Consider the following 14,551-nt stretch of genomic DNA (forward strand, 5'->3'; position numbering starts at 1 on the left):
AGATGGGTTTCTATTTTGCTGTCATTAAAAATTGTGTATGATGAGAAAATTTAGTTCTGACACAGGTATTTTTAGGCATCTCAATCAGTTCTGCATGTAGTCATGAGCATGGCTCTGTCAGAGATATTGTAGGTAACTGACATAAAACTTGGTACCCGACTTTTGCATTACTACTTAAATACTAGCTATATCTCACTTAGAGAAGATAATTTTAGGAATGTCTTTTGTCCTTTTAAACTGAGGATTTAAGAACAAAGGGAAGCTGATGTGTAAACTGACTATGGCTGGCTTGATAGCTGCCAGGAAAGAGAACAGGTAATGACTATCTAATGCTCTCATGATGTTGATTGGATTTGGTGTATGTGAGTTAGTTTGCCCAAGCAATTCTGAGTGTGGATTATGATCAATCTAGCTCTTTTTTTTTTAATTTTTCATCAATTACACTTTATTCATTCTGCATCCCCCCATAAGCCCCTCCCTCCTCCCTTCCCAATCCCACCCTCCCTCCTCCCTCTGCTTGCATGCCACTCCCCAAGTCCACTAATAGGGGAGGTTCTCCTCTCCTTTCTGATCTTAGTCTGTCAGTTCACATCAAAAGTGGCTGCATTGTCCTCTACTATGGCCTGGTAAGGCTGCTCCCCCCCAGGGGGAGGTGATCAAAGAGCAGGCCAATCAGATTATGTCAGAGGCAGTCCCTCTTCACATTACTATGTAACACAATTGGACTCTGAACTGCCCTGGGCTACATCTGTGCAGGGGTTCTGGGTTATCTCCATGAATAGTCCTTGGTTGGAGTATGAGTCTCTGGGAAGTTCCCTGTGTTCAAATTTTCTTGTTCTGTTGCTCTCCTTGTGGAGACCCTGTCCTCTCCAGCTCTTACTATTTCCCAGTTCTTACCTAAAATTCCATTCACTCTGCCCAACAGTTGCCCATCAGGCTCAGCATCTGCTTTGATAGTCTGAAGGGCAGAGGCTTTCAGAGGCCCTCTGTGGTAGGTTCCTAGGTTGTTTCCTGTTTTCTTCTTCTTCTGATGTCCATCCTCTTTGCCTTTCCGGATGGGGATTGGACATTTTAGTTAGGGTCCTCTCTCTTGCTTAGTTTCTTTAGATGCACAGGTTTTAGTGGGTTTGTCCTATGTTGTATGTCTATATGAGTGAGTATATACCATGTGTGTCTTTTTGCTTCTGGGACAACTCACTCAGGATGATCCTTTCCAGATCCCACCATTTACCTGCGAATTTCATGATTTCCTTCACCAACCCTTTATCTGACAGAGGACTCATATCCAGTATATATAAAGAACTAAAGAAGCTGAAAAGCAGCAAACCAAGTAATCCACTTAAAAAATGGGGAACAGAGCTAAACAGAGAATTCTCTGTAGAGGAATACCAAATGGCAGAGAAGCACTTAAAGAAATGCTCAACCTCACTAGCCATTAGGGAAATGCAAATCAAAACAACCCTGAGATTTCACCTTACACCCATGAGAATGGCCAAGATCAAAAACTCAAGTGACAACACATGCTGGAGAGGTTGTGGAAAAAGGGGAACCCTTCTCCACTGCTGGTGGGAATGTAAACTTGTACAACCACTCTGGAAATCAATCTGGCACTTTCTCAGACAACTAGGAATAGCGCTTCCTCAAGATCCAGCCATACCACTAGTGGGCATATATGCAAAAGAGGCTCAAGTACACAAAAAGGACATTTGCTCAACCATGTTTGTAGCAGCTTTATTTGTAATAGCCAGAAGCTGGAAACAACCCAGATGCCCCTCAACTGAAGAATGGATGCAGAAATTGTGGTACATCTACACAATGGAATATTACTCAGCAATGAAAAATAAGGAAATCATGAAATTCAATCTAGCTCTTAGCAGGATTACAAAGAGGTCTTTTGGCTTCAAGCTATGTTTTAGCTTTTTAAAAACTTGTTTAAATTTTCTCTACGGCCAAGACAGGCTCTCTGCTGAAAAACTTGCCCAAAGTAGAGACAGAACTGTGATTGATTTTAGTTTTGGTCAGAAGGAGTCAACTTTTAAGCAGAATTATTAAACTTTTGGAGATATTCTCTTAAAAATTATTTATGCTTTATGTTTATAAGTTTTGATTGCATGCATGCTTGGTTCCCTCAGAGGCCAGAGGAGGACATTGGATTCCCTGAGACTGGAGTTACAGACAGTTTTTACCCACCATGTGGGTGATACAAATTGAACCCAGGTTGTTCAGAAGAGCAGCCACTGCTCTTACCTGCTGAGCCATTTTTCCATCACTGAGATATTATTGGGAATTCTTTCGTGTTTCAGACATCTGCATTAAATACTATGACACCCCCTGAGTGGCCTGGATACTCAAGTGAAAAGGAAATGGACTTTGTCATAACTCTGTATGTATTCATCACTATACAGAGGGCCTGGGTTATAGATGAATTCAGCACTAAATGAATAGATGAAGGAATGAATGGTAAAGAGTGGAGAAGACTACATTGATGTTAAGTTCTAAATTCCATACATGAATGAGATTAGCTTTTTGTGCTACAATAGGGAAAACAAATGGAATACACTCATTAATTGAAGATCTCTTTGTTGCAAACATTTTTAATTAATTAAAATCAGCATGATTACTTGTCCCCCAATACCTTGAATGATTGCTAGCATATCATACTGTTAATTACTTGTATGACTGACTGGACAGTTGTACATTTCTATTCCTTATACTCCAAATCTTGCCTTCTCATCTCTACTGAAGTTCTGAATTTTCTATGACTGCTTTCTTTTTTCAGTCTTTAACTGAAGAGTCTGTCTTTTCTTGAGGCTTGGTGCATACCATTTTCACAATTTATTTGACTCTACACTTTTTTTTATTGGCTTCTAGAAATGACAGTGATTTCCCTTTATCTGCTCCTTGGAGTTTATCAGGAAGGAAGAATTAGAAGATCCTGGGTGAACTCTTTTGGAACATGCTCATTACATCATACATTTTAGGAGTGAAGGTGGTATGGATTGCTTCAACAATGTGAGTACAATTAAGCCAAATTTCTCTTGGACTGTCACATTTAGTTAGTCTGAACTGCCATCGTGTTTTGCTTTCCCAGAGTTCTTCTTTCATGTTTAATTTAAGATGTTCAAATACATTTATTGACTTCAAATAATTTAATATAGCTTCATTGAAATAGATCTGTAAAGACTATTACTTCTTCAAAGGACCAGCTTTCTCTGAATATTACTGCTATCACTAATATTACAATTAATTTAAAAAATTGTGAAGTTCATTATCAGGGGTTTGAAATCAGCATGGCATACAGGAAACATGTATGCCATGTTATTAACATGTATTGTTAAACATGATTTAACAATTGCCTTTTTTTTTGTAAGAAGTGTATACATTTTCCTTCCATGTGACTCTATAGTACATTTGCTTTACGCCAAATCGGAGAATTTAATTTTAAACATGATAATTGTTAGAGACTGGCTTAAATAGCATATATACCTAGCTATTTTTTGCCCATGGCATACAAAGGTGGCTGTATGAAGAGGCCTTAGCCAAATGTTGCATAACTGTTCCTCTGTGTAATGTTCCAGAGTTCAAGTTTGCATCTTAATTACCATGTATTTTGAAGCATTTTTTTCCCTCTCTTGGGATTACATGATTTTTCTTTGATTTTGTTTCAGCTGGCTTTCAATCAGCATCAAACATCCCATGGAGACATTTTTTTTTTCTTTTAGAAAGCTCCATGGGCCTTCATAAATTTATAGAGTACCTGGATTTGTGGGAGAAGAGTACTGTCCAGTTCCACTAACTATGTTTTTTTGTTGTTGTTAAATTAGGCTTAGTAGTTATTATTTATTAGCAATTAAGAAATTTACTGACAGAATGTGGGAATCATAATCCATAAAATTAATTTATAAACCTTTCTGTATACTGTATACTGTATACTTATATAAATCTATTTCAAAATTCTCTTATAAAGCCATTTCTACAGCTTTGAATGTAATTTTTCTATAAAAGTTAAATTATCTGATCCCTCCTGTACCCATCCCCATCCCCCCTATTGTTTTTCACCACCCCAATGATAAACATTCTATTTTGTCTTCTCAGTGACAGTCAAGCATTCCCCCTTCCTTGTTACATAGCTCCTTTGGGTCTGTGGATTGTAGCATAGTTATCTTTTATTTTATGGCTAATATACACTTTATAAGTGAGTACATACCATGGTTGTTTTTCTGAGTCTGGGTTGCCTCACTCAGGATGATCTTTTCTAGCTCCATTCATTTGCCTGCAAAATTTATGATGTCAGTGTTTTTAGTAGCTGAGTAATACTCTATTATGTAAATGTACCACATTTTCTTTATCTCTTCTTCAGTTGATGGACATTTAGGTTGTTTGCATTTTGTGGCTATTGCTAATAAAGCTGCTATGAACATAGTTGAATAAGTGTTCTTGTTGAATGGTGGAACATCTTTTGGGTACATTCCCAGAGGTGGTATACTTAGTTCTTGGGGTAGATCTAGCCCCAATTTTCTGAGAAACTACCAAATTGATTCTCAAAGTGGCTGTACAAGTTTATACTCCCACCAGCAATGGAGGAATTTTACCTGTGCTCCATCTCCTTGCCAGTATGAGCTGTCATTTGAGTCTTTGATTTTAGCAATTCTGACAGGTATAAGATGGAGTCTCAAAGCCATTTTGATTTGCATTTTTTTTTTCTGGTGGCTAAGGCTGTTGAACATTTCTTTAAATGCTTCTCTGCCATTAGATATTCCTCAGTTGAGAATTTGCTGTTTAGATCTGTACCCCATTTTTAGTTGGGGTACTTTGTTGATGTCTAGTTTCTTGAGTTCTTTAGATATTTTGGATATTAGCCTTCTTTTGGATGTGGGATTAGTGAAGACCTTCACCCATTTAGTAAGCTCTTGTTTTGTCCTTTGTCTTACAGAAGCTTTTCAGTTTCATGAGGTCTCATTTACTAATTGTTGATCTTAGAGACTGAGCTATTGGTGTTCTCTTTAGAAAGTTGGCTTCTGTGCTAATGGATTCAAGGCTATTTTTCACTTTCTCTTTATTGTATCTGATATTATGTTGAGGTCTTTGATTCACTTGGACTTGAGTTTTTTTCAGGGTGATAAATACAGATCTATTTGCATTCTACATGTAGACATTCAGTTAAACCAACACAATTTTTTTGAAGATCGTTTCTTTTTTCTATAATTTTGGCTTCTTTGTCAAAAATCAAATGTCTCTTGGGAAGTGGGTTTATTTCTGGATCTTCAATTCAATTCCATTGATCAACCTGTCTGTTTTTTTTTTTTTTTTTATGCCAATAACTTGTGGCTTTTATTACTATTGCTCTGTAGTACAGCTTAAAATCAGGGATAGTGATACCCCAAAAGTTCTTTTATTAATCAGGACTGTTTTAGATAGTCTAGGATATTTTGTTTTTCATATGAAGTTGTGTATTGTTCTTTTGAGGTCTGTAAAGAATTTTGATGAGAATTGCTTTGAATCTGTAGCTTGCTTTTTTAAAGGTGATCATTTTTACTATGTTCATCCTACCAATCCCTGAGCATCCAAGATCATTCTATTTTCTGATATCTTCTTCAATTCCTGTCCTCAAAGACTTGAAGTTCTTGTTATACAGGTCTTTCTCTTGCTTGATTACAGTTACACCAACTATTTTATATTATTTGTGGCTCTTGTGAAGGATGTTGTTTCCATGATTTCTTTCTCAGCCTGTTTATTATTTGTATATAAAGATATTATATACAAATAATAGGGATACTGATTTTTTGAGTTAGTATTTATATTTTATTTATTATTTTTTTAATTTTTATTTTTTAATATTAGTTAAAGTTTGTTAACTGTGTATCCCTGCTGTATCCCGCTCCCTCTTTCCCACCCAATCCCACCCTCCCACCCTCATCTCCTCCCTGCCCCTCTCCAAGTCCACTGATAGGGAAGAACCTCCTCCCCTTTCATCTGATACTGGTTTATCAGGTGTCTTCAGGTCTGGCTACAAAGTCCTCCTCTGTGGCCTAGCAGGGCTGCTCTTCCCTTGGAGGTCGGGGGGGGGGAAGGAGGTCAAAGAGCCTGCCATTGAGTTCATGTCAGAAACAGTCCCTGTTCCCTTATTAGGGTACCCACATGGATACTGAGCTACCAAGGGCTACATCTGAGCAGAAGTCCTAGGTTGCATCCATACATGGTCCTTGTTTGGAAAAACAGTCTCCTAAAAGACCCCTGTAAAGACCCATGTGCCCAGAATATTTGGTCCTTATGAAACTCCTGTCTTCTCTAGGTCATATTAACTCCCCCCCCACACCTTTTTTTTTTTTTTTGATTCCCTGCACTCTGCTGAAGGTTTGGTTATGAGTCTTAATATCTGCTTTGATACACTGCTAGGCAGAATCTTTCAGAGGCTTTCTGTGGTAGGCTCCTGTCCTGTTACTTGTTTGCTCCTACATCCAGGGACGTAGAAACGAAATGATCATCCTACGTGAGGTATCCAAAAAGCAGAAAGACACACATGATATATACTCACTTATGTAGACCTATAAGATAGGATAAACATACTGAAATCTATACACCTAAACAAGAAAGAGGACCCAGGGTAAGATGATCAATCCTCACTTAGAAAGACAAATAGGATGGACATTGGATGTAGGAGTTAGTTTTTTTTATCCAGCTAATTTGCTGAAAGTGTCTATCTGCTATACAAGTTCTTTGATGGAATTTTTGGGGTCAGTTATGTATATATCATATCATCTGCAAATAGCAATATTTTGACTTCTTCTATTTCAATTTGTATCTCTTTGATCTCCTGTAGTTGTCTTTTTGCTCTAGGTAAAACTTCAAGTACTGTATTGAATAGATAAGGAGAACATGGATAGCCATGCTTAATTCTTGTTTTTACTGGAATTGCTTTAAGCTACTCTCCATTTAATTTGATGTTCTTCAGCAGCTTTCTATATGTTGCCTTTATTATGTTTAGGTAGGTGCTTTGTATACCTGATCTTTCCAAGACTTATCATGAAGAATTGTTGGATTTTGTCAACGACTTTTTCCAGCATCTAATGAGATGATCAGATTATTTATATGGTGGATTACATTGACAGATTTTCATATGTTGAATCATTTTACTTCAAAAATCTGTTGTCTACAAAATTGTAAAATCTAAAAAGAAATGGACGATTTTCAGGATAAATACCACTTATGAAAGGTAAATCAAAGTCAGATAAATAATCTAAATAGACCTATAAACCCTCAGGAAACAGAAACAGTTAAAAGAAATGATCTACCCAGCAGGGGATCGAAGCAGATGCTGAGACTCATGGCCAATCTTTGGGCAGAGTGCAGGGAATCTTATGGAGGAATAAAGGGGTGGGGATAGAGGGACATGGAGGGGATAGGAACCCCACAAGGAGACTAACAAAACTAAAAGATCTGAGCCCAGGAGATCCTGCAGAGACTGATGCACCAATGGAGGACCATGCATGGAGAGAACCTAGACCTCCTGCACAGATATGGCTGATTGGCAGTCTCCATGTGGAGTGAGGAGAGCAGGGCCTGCCTCTATCAAGAACTCAGTTGACTGCTAGCTGATCAACTCTCCTGATGAGGCAGGCCCCGGAGGAAGAGGATCCAAGCAGTTCTGATGAGACTTAAACTGTGGGAAGATGACAATAGTGGAGAGCTTCCCCTACAGTGGTCTAGGGGAAGGGGATGTGGAGAAGATGGAGGGATAGTGGGACTGAGGATTGTTGAGGGGGGGCTTTAATCAGGATATATAATGAATAAACTGTGAAGAAAAAATAAAAGTAAGAAAGTTTGCCCAATCAAAAACAAACCATAACAAACAAACCCTCTATGTTTTAAGGCTTAGAAATATCTCTCCATAACAACATCTTTAGTATTTTGTATGTCTTCTTGTTGGTTTTTATTGTGTATGATGTATCATTCATTTTTCTCTTCTGATATTGATTTCATGAGTCTCTATATAGAAACCAATATTGCCATCAAGAAAGTATTGAAAGCTTAAAATGATAACCTGCTTTATTAACCAGATAGCTACCTTGGCATTCAAATTGAAAAAAAAAAAAACTACCAAGTCTAATTGTGTTTGGTATATGAATTCACTTGGATATTATGTTGATATTAAAGTTAAGATTATGGAAGCTAAGGAGGGTGGGAGGTAAGAGGGCTCGGAACAAGAAGGGAAACTGGGAGGGACATCTTTTTGTCAAGCTGGAGGCCTGCCACAGGGTAGGCTCCTGTGAGGATATGGGTGTGACTCTAGCTGAGACTCCCAATGGGATGGGTGGTGGACATGAAGACTGTACTTACCACCTCCTAGCCAGGCAGGACGAGTGGAGGGAGGGGAACGACAACCTACTGACAATACCATGGTCCAAAAATTACCCTGCTTACAGGGATAACTAGGGAACAAAGACTGAGGGAAAGTCCAAACAATAATTGGCCCAACCTGAGGCCTACGCCATGGTAGAGAGCTAGCCCCTGACACTATTAATGATACTATGCTGTGCTTTCAGACAGGAGCCTAACGTGGCTGTCGTTGTTGAAGCTCCAGCCAACAGAGGCTCAAGACAGAGGCTGGGACTTGCAGTCAAACTTGGGGCAGAACTCTGGGGGTCCTGTGCAAATGTTTGGGGAAAGATGGACAGACATAGAGGGGATAGGCAACCCACAAGAAGACCAACAGAGCCAACTAACCCAGTCCCATGGGAGTTTTCAGAGAGTGAGACATCAACTAGGGAGCATGCATGAACTGGACCTAGGTCTCCTGCACACATGTAGTCAGCTGGTGAGGCGGTCTTCATATGGAGCGCCTGGCAAGTGGAGGGGCTGGTGCTGTTTCTAATACGGACTCTGTTGCCTGCTTTTGGATCACTTGCCCCTGGCAGTGATACCTTGCCTGGCCTTAAGGGGATGAAGATATGTGTAGTCCTGGTGTGATTTGGTGATTTGTGGGGAGAGGTGCTCTTATTTTCTGGGGAAAGGGAGAGAGGGAGGGAAAGAAGGATGGCAAGTGGGGGGACCGGGAAGGAAGGAGCCACCCTCAGGATGTAAAGTAAACACACACACACACACACACACACACACACACACACACACAAGAATATGGTTCAATACACACTCCATATGAATACATGTATGAATAGGTCAATCATACTCCAGTGAAATCCACACATCTAAGAGTTATGAGCAGCACACACTATACTTCAAGATTTTTTTTTCAAAAACAAAGAAAAATCGGATGAGTGAGAAGGAGGGGTGGAACTGGTAAGAACTAGTGGAGAATTAAATATAATCAAGGTGCACTGAATGAAATCCTCAAAGAACGAATAAAAGTGGGACAGTAGTAAAAAACAAACAAACAAAAAAAGATTATGGAAGCTGTTGAGATGGCTCAGCAGTGATAGGCACTGGTGATTGAAATGATCTCTGGAAGCCATTGAAGATGGTGCTTCATGAAGACTGTACGATTACATTAAAATACTTATAAATTACTAAGTAATAGAAAAAAAAAGGCACACCATAAAATTATGTGTTCCACTACATATTCCAAAATATATTGTATAGCCACTTAGGTTTTGGAAGGGCACCTGGTCCATTACTGGAAAGTCTTAGATAATCAAATGCACAGTGTCCAGAGAATGGTGCAATACAGTTCTTTGCTTTTCACTTCAAGTCACTGTTAGGTCCATTATGAGTCCATTTGGATGCAGTTCAAAACGTCTCTTCTGTCTGGGCTTTCTCTCCTCTCCCTCCTTTAATGTTCTGTATTTTCAGATATTCTTTCAGGGTTATATTTCTCATTCCTCTTGGCTCTGGCCCTTAGGTTCCATTTAGTTTTTTTTTTTTTCCTCCTAAAAGCTGGTATACATCTGTGTGTATGCTTATGGGTATGTGACATTTCAGTCATGCTTCCTGGATAAGCATCTGTAAGGTAAACAAACCTTTCAAATACGAAGATGATCCTGTTAGAAGATGAGTTTTTCTGTCTCCCTTCAGTTTTGCTAATGTGGCAGGCCTCTCTAGTGATGAGTCATTTGCTTTTCTTCAAAACTTAGTGAAACAAAAAGGAAATTCTATTGTTGTACATTTACTAGGATGAGATCAGAAAGGCATCTTATTGAAGAATTCATGGTGTATTTATTAGACTAGCAAATTGCAGTTAATTTTAATTTCTCTGTACTTTCCAAATTGAATTTTATAACATTTATATGCTAAAATTTGCAATAGAAAGTTTTAAAACCTGAATGTTCAAAAGAATTCTTATTAATAAGTAAGTTGAATTTTATGTTAAATGAGATATTCAAGAACAAACAACTTATGATTGGTAGAACCAGGCCTAGCATCAACATTTTGCAGGGAGAGGGCCTAGAGAGATGGCTTTGTCATTTTAAACAGTGGCTGTTCCTGAAGTCAATCTGGGTTTGGCTCCCAGCACCCATAAGGCAGCTCAGAACCTTCTACAACTCCACTTTCAGGTAATATGATGGCAATTTCAAGTTATTGTGGGTACCAGACATGCATGTGGTAAGCAGACATTCATTCACACAAATGTTCATACACATAAAAAATATTTCACAGGGAAACACTTGAGGCAGACAGGTAAGCACTGTTCCATCTCTGCTCCTTAAAGAGCTCCCCTATTCCTAGTTCACTACACGGAGAATTCTTTCCTGCCTGCCACCTCATTGTTTTTTATCTAAAATGGGCAGAGGAGGCTGATGTCTGATAGCAGGGATGCTCAGAGACCACATATACAGAATGTGTAACAGATGCTGTCAAATAATGTGCTCCCAGCAAATGCCATTCCCCTTTCTTCTCAGTTATTTTAATTCCTGCTGCAGAGCCCTGTCACCTCATTTCAGGTTAATAGTATTACGTTTTATTATGGTTACATGTTTGTATAGTGTTAGGGTTTGAATTGTTGTTCCCAAAAGTATATGTTAAAACCATCCCAGAACAATAAATCTTGGGAACATGACATCGGAAAGAGAAACCTTAAATAGATGATGGATGGGGGTGGGGTGGATGGGCATTTGGGTGTTCTGAACAACCATACTGCTTTTCCTGGAAGAGAAGGAAGAGAATGCAGCATGAGTCTGTACAGATCAGAGGCTCTGTGAGAACACAGTGAGCAATACTATGCTGAAGGTACACAATTTGGTGGGGATGCTTGAGCCTTACTACTTCAAGGTGTAGACCTTTTAGCAGATGCAGTAGCTGTTACAATAGGGCTAAGAATGGAAAGAGCTAATGATGAACAGTTTGGGGAGGTACCAAAGTAACGAAAGATGAGGTTACTGTTGCAAAGTCAATTTAATCATGGAGAGCAACAGAACAAGAAAATTTGAACACAGGGAACTTCCCAGAGACTCATACTCCAACCAAGGACTAATCATAGAGATAACCCAGAACCCCTGCACAGGGCAGTTCAGAGTCCAATTGGGTTACATAGTAATGGGAAGAGGGACTGCCTCTGACATAATCTGATTGGCCTGCTCTTTGATCACCTCCCTCTGAGGGGGAGCAGCCTTACCAGGCCATAGTAGAGGACAATGCAGCCACTTTTGATGTGAACTGATAGACTAAGATCAGAAAGGAGAGGAGAACCTCCCCTATCAGTGGACTTGGGGAGTGGCATGCAAGCAGAGGGAGGAGGGAGGGTGGGATTGGGAGGGGAGGAGGGAGGGACTTATGGGGGGATGCAGAATGAATAAAGTGTAATTGATGAAAAATTAAAAAAAAACAGAGCTAAACTTGCTCAACATGTTGTTAATAACACAAATAATGAAACCGTCACTGCTATTGAGTTGGCATGTTTTATTGTTAAGGAGGGCTTGGAGAAGATCAGCAAAGAGACTAATCCAGCGGAAATCAGGAGAGGTATGAAGTTGGCTGTTTATGCTGTAATCACTGAACTTTAAAAACAAAACAAAAAGTCTAAACTTGTTACAATCCCTGAAGAAATCACTCAGCTTACTATTTCTGCAAATGGAGAAAGACATTGAAAAACATCATTTCTGACGCAATGAAAATGGTTGGAAGAAAGGGCATCATCACAGTAAAATATGGAAAAACCTTGAATGATGATTTAGAAATGATTAAAGGCATGAAGTTTGATAGAGGATATATTTCTCTTTATTTTATTATTCTTTAAAAGGTTAAAAAAACGTGAATTCCAAGATGCCTACTCTTGAAATTATCAATGCTTATCTGAAGCCCTCGGTTGTAATTCTTCATGAGGTTGATAGAGAAGTCTAAGCACACTGATTTTGAACGGCTGAATGTTGGTTTTCAGTTAAAGCTCCGGGGTTTGCTGACAATAGGAAGAACCAGTCTGAAGACACAGCTGTCACTACTGGTGGTGCAGTATTTAGAGGAGAGGGGGTGGAATCTTAACCTTGAAGATGTTCAAGCTCATGACTTAGGAAAAGTTGGAAAGTCCATTTTACCAAAGATGACATCATACTTTTGAAAGTAAAAGGTGACAAAGCTAAAATTCAAAGATATTCAAGAAACCACTGAGCGGTCTGATGTCACAACTAGTGAATACAGAAAGGAAAAGCTGAATGAGTGACTGGCTAAACTTTCAGATGTAGCTGTGGTGAAGAATGGAAAGGCAAGTGATGTTGAAATGAATGAGAAGAGTCGCAGTTGTTCTCAATGCTACAAGAGAAGCTGTTGAAGAAGGCACTTTTTTTTTTTCAGTAGGTCCTGTGCTCTGCTTCAGTGTGTTCCAACTGTGGGTTTGTTAAAGCCAGCTAATGAATATCAGAAAATAGGTTATAGAAATTATTAAAAGAGCACTCAAAATTTCTGCAATGACTATTGCTAAAAAAATGCAGGGGTTGAAGGATTTTTTTTTTTGATAGCTGAGTAAATTCTCCAAGATTCTTTAGAAGACGGTTATATGCTATGCTCTGAGACTTTGTGACGATGGTACAAAAGACAATTATTGATATAACAAAGGTTATCAGAACTGTTTTACTGAATGATACTTGGGTGGCCTCCTTGTTAACTATACTAGAAACTGTAATGACAGAAATTCCTACAGAAGAATCTTGAAATGGAAGCAATAAGTCAAAGAGGAGGGGCTTTTGGAAGGTCAAAGGAAGGTGGCTTCTATAGCAATGCTCTGCCCGTATCAATGAATTGTGATCAGAAGCTCAAGGCAGGAACCTCACCCATAACTTCAGAGAAGTCACCAGACAAAATTGAATGAAGAGAACACTGGTTACTGTAACCATCAGTTTTTGGTTTCCATTGACAATATATAATGGTTTATTGCTGTCATTGTCCATTGTAGTGAGAATTTGTGTTTTAACCCCAAGTATGGAGATAAGGGACTCCTTTTCGCAGCTGACTACAATTTGCCTCGTGCTCTGGCCGGGGTGGTTTTCTCAGCTTCAGATAGTTTCTGCAAGTGTATGATGTATGGGATTCTGAGGGCACATAAATGTTAGAGACCTGATAGGTGGGTGACTGGTTGGTGGTTGGTTGCTGTTGGTTGCTATTGGCTGTGGTTGGTCAAGTCTTTGTGTGAAAAGAAACAAGAAGGATAAATTAGACAAAGACCAAACTTGCCCCAAGGAACTTGATCTCTTAATCAGCAGGAAGTAGTCTAACAATAATGAAGCCCCCTCTTCCCTCTATTATTTCTTCTCTCCTGCCTAGTGTTAGGAGTTGACAGGAAAGAGACAAAGGGGTGGGGAAGGGTAGAAGAGAGAAAGAAGAACTCACAAAGTAGTGAGAAATCTGGTTACAGTCCACACCAACATATAATTTGTTTTGCTTATTTCAAATAAAGACATTTGTACATGCCTGATTCTGAGTGCAAGAGCTATACACCAGTGTCCTGCTTTTGGCTTAAATCACTGAGGCATTTCCAGTTTTCTGTTACAGTTAGGCTTGATGCAGTGTTTGCATCACCAGATGAGAAGGCCAGAAGCATTCTTTCTGAGGAAAGAAAGAATAATTGTGTACAACATAGAAAAGTAACCAATTTTGTGACAACCTATGTGTAACAAAATTCTGTTAAAAGTTAAAAAAAGATAGCTTGATTAAATTAGTACATTTCTAATTCAAATACTCATTTTCCAATAAAGGCTAATCCCCTTGAAGGAAAGCTTTACAGTGTTCACCTCTGCTATAATAGCAGGTAAACACAGATTTTTTTTTTTTGGTGAATTTTGGACATTCAGCAAGGCTAAGAATTGTGTTTTATATTTACTTTTTGTCTCTCATGGAAACCCAGCTGTTGAGGCTACAGACGAGGATACGGTGATAATGAGCATTATCAATGATATTTTTTTTTCTTTTGGCAAATAGTGTCTAGTGTTGTCCTTTTGTAAAGTCATAGAAGTAAATGCAATTAAGAGCCAAAAGATTATTTCTTATTGCTTATCCAGACATAAGAAGAGAAAATTAAATCTTCAAATGCAATTTTTGAAATTAAGATTAATGATGAGGAATATCTGATTCCCTCATACTCTGATGATCTCATGTTGTTTGAGACTAAGTGTGG

The 14,551-nt window shown here is 38.8% G+C and overlaps 1 pseudogene; it reads left to right on the top strand.

Annotated features, from left to right (window-relative positions):
* Positions 1–280: 280 nt before the first annotated feature.
* Positions 281–13,092, top strand: LOC110541902 (60 kDa heat shock protein, mitochondrial-like; annotated as a pseudogene).
* Positions 13,093–14,551: the final 1,459 nt, after the last annotated feature.

Source organism: Meriones unguiculatus, chromosome 12, assembly GCF_030254825.1.
Source record: "Meriones unguiculatus strain TT.TT164.6M chromosome 12, Bangor_MerUng_6.1, whole genome shotgun sequence".
In the NCBI taxonomy this organism is placed as follows: Eukaryota; Metazoa; Chordata; class Mammalia; order Rodentia; family Muridae; genus Meriones; species Meriones unguiculatus.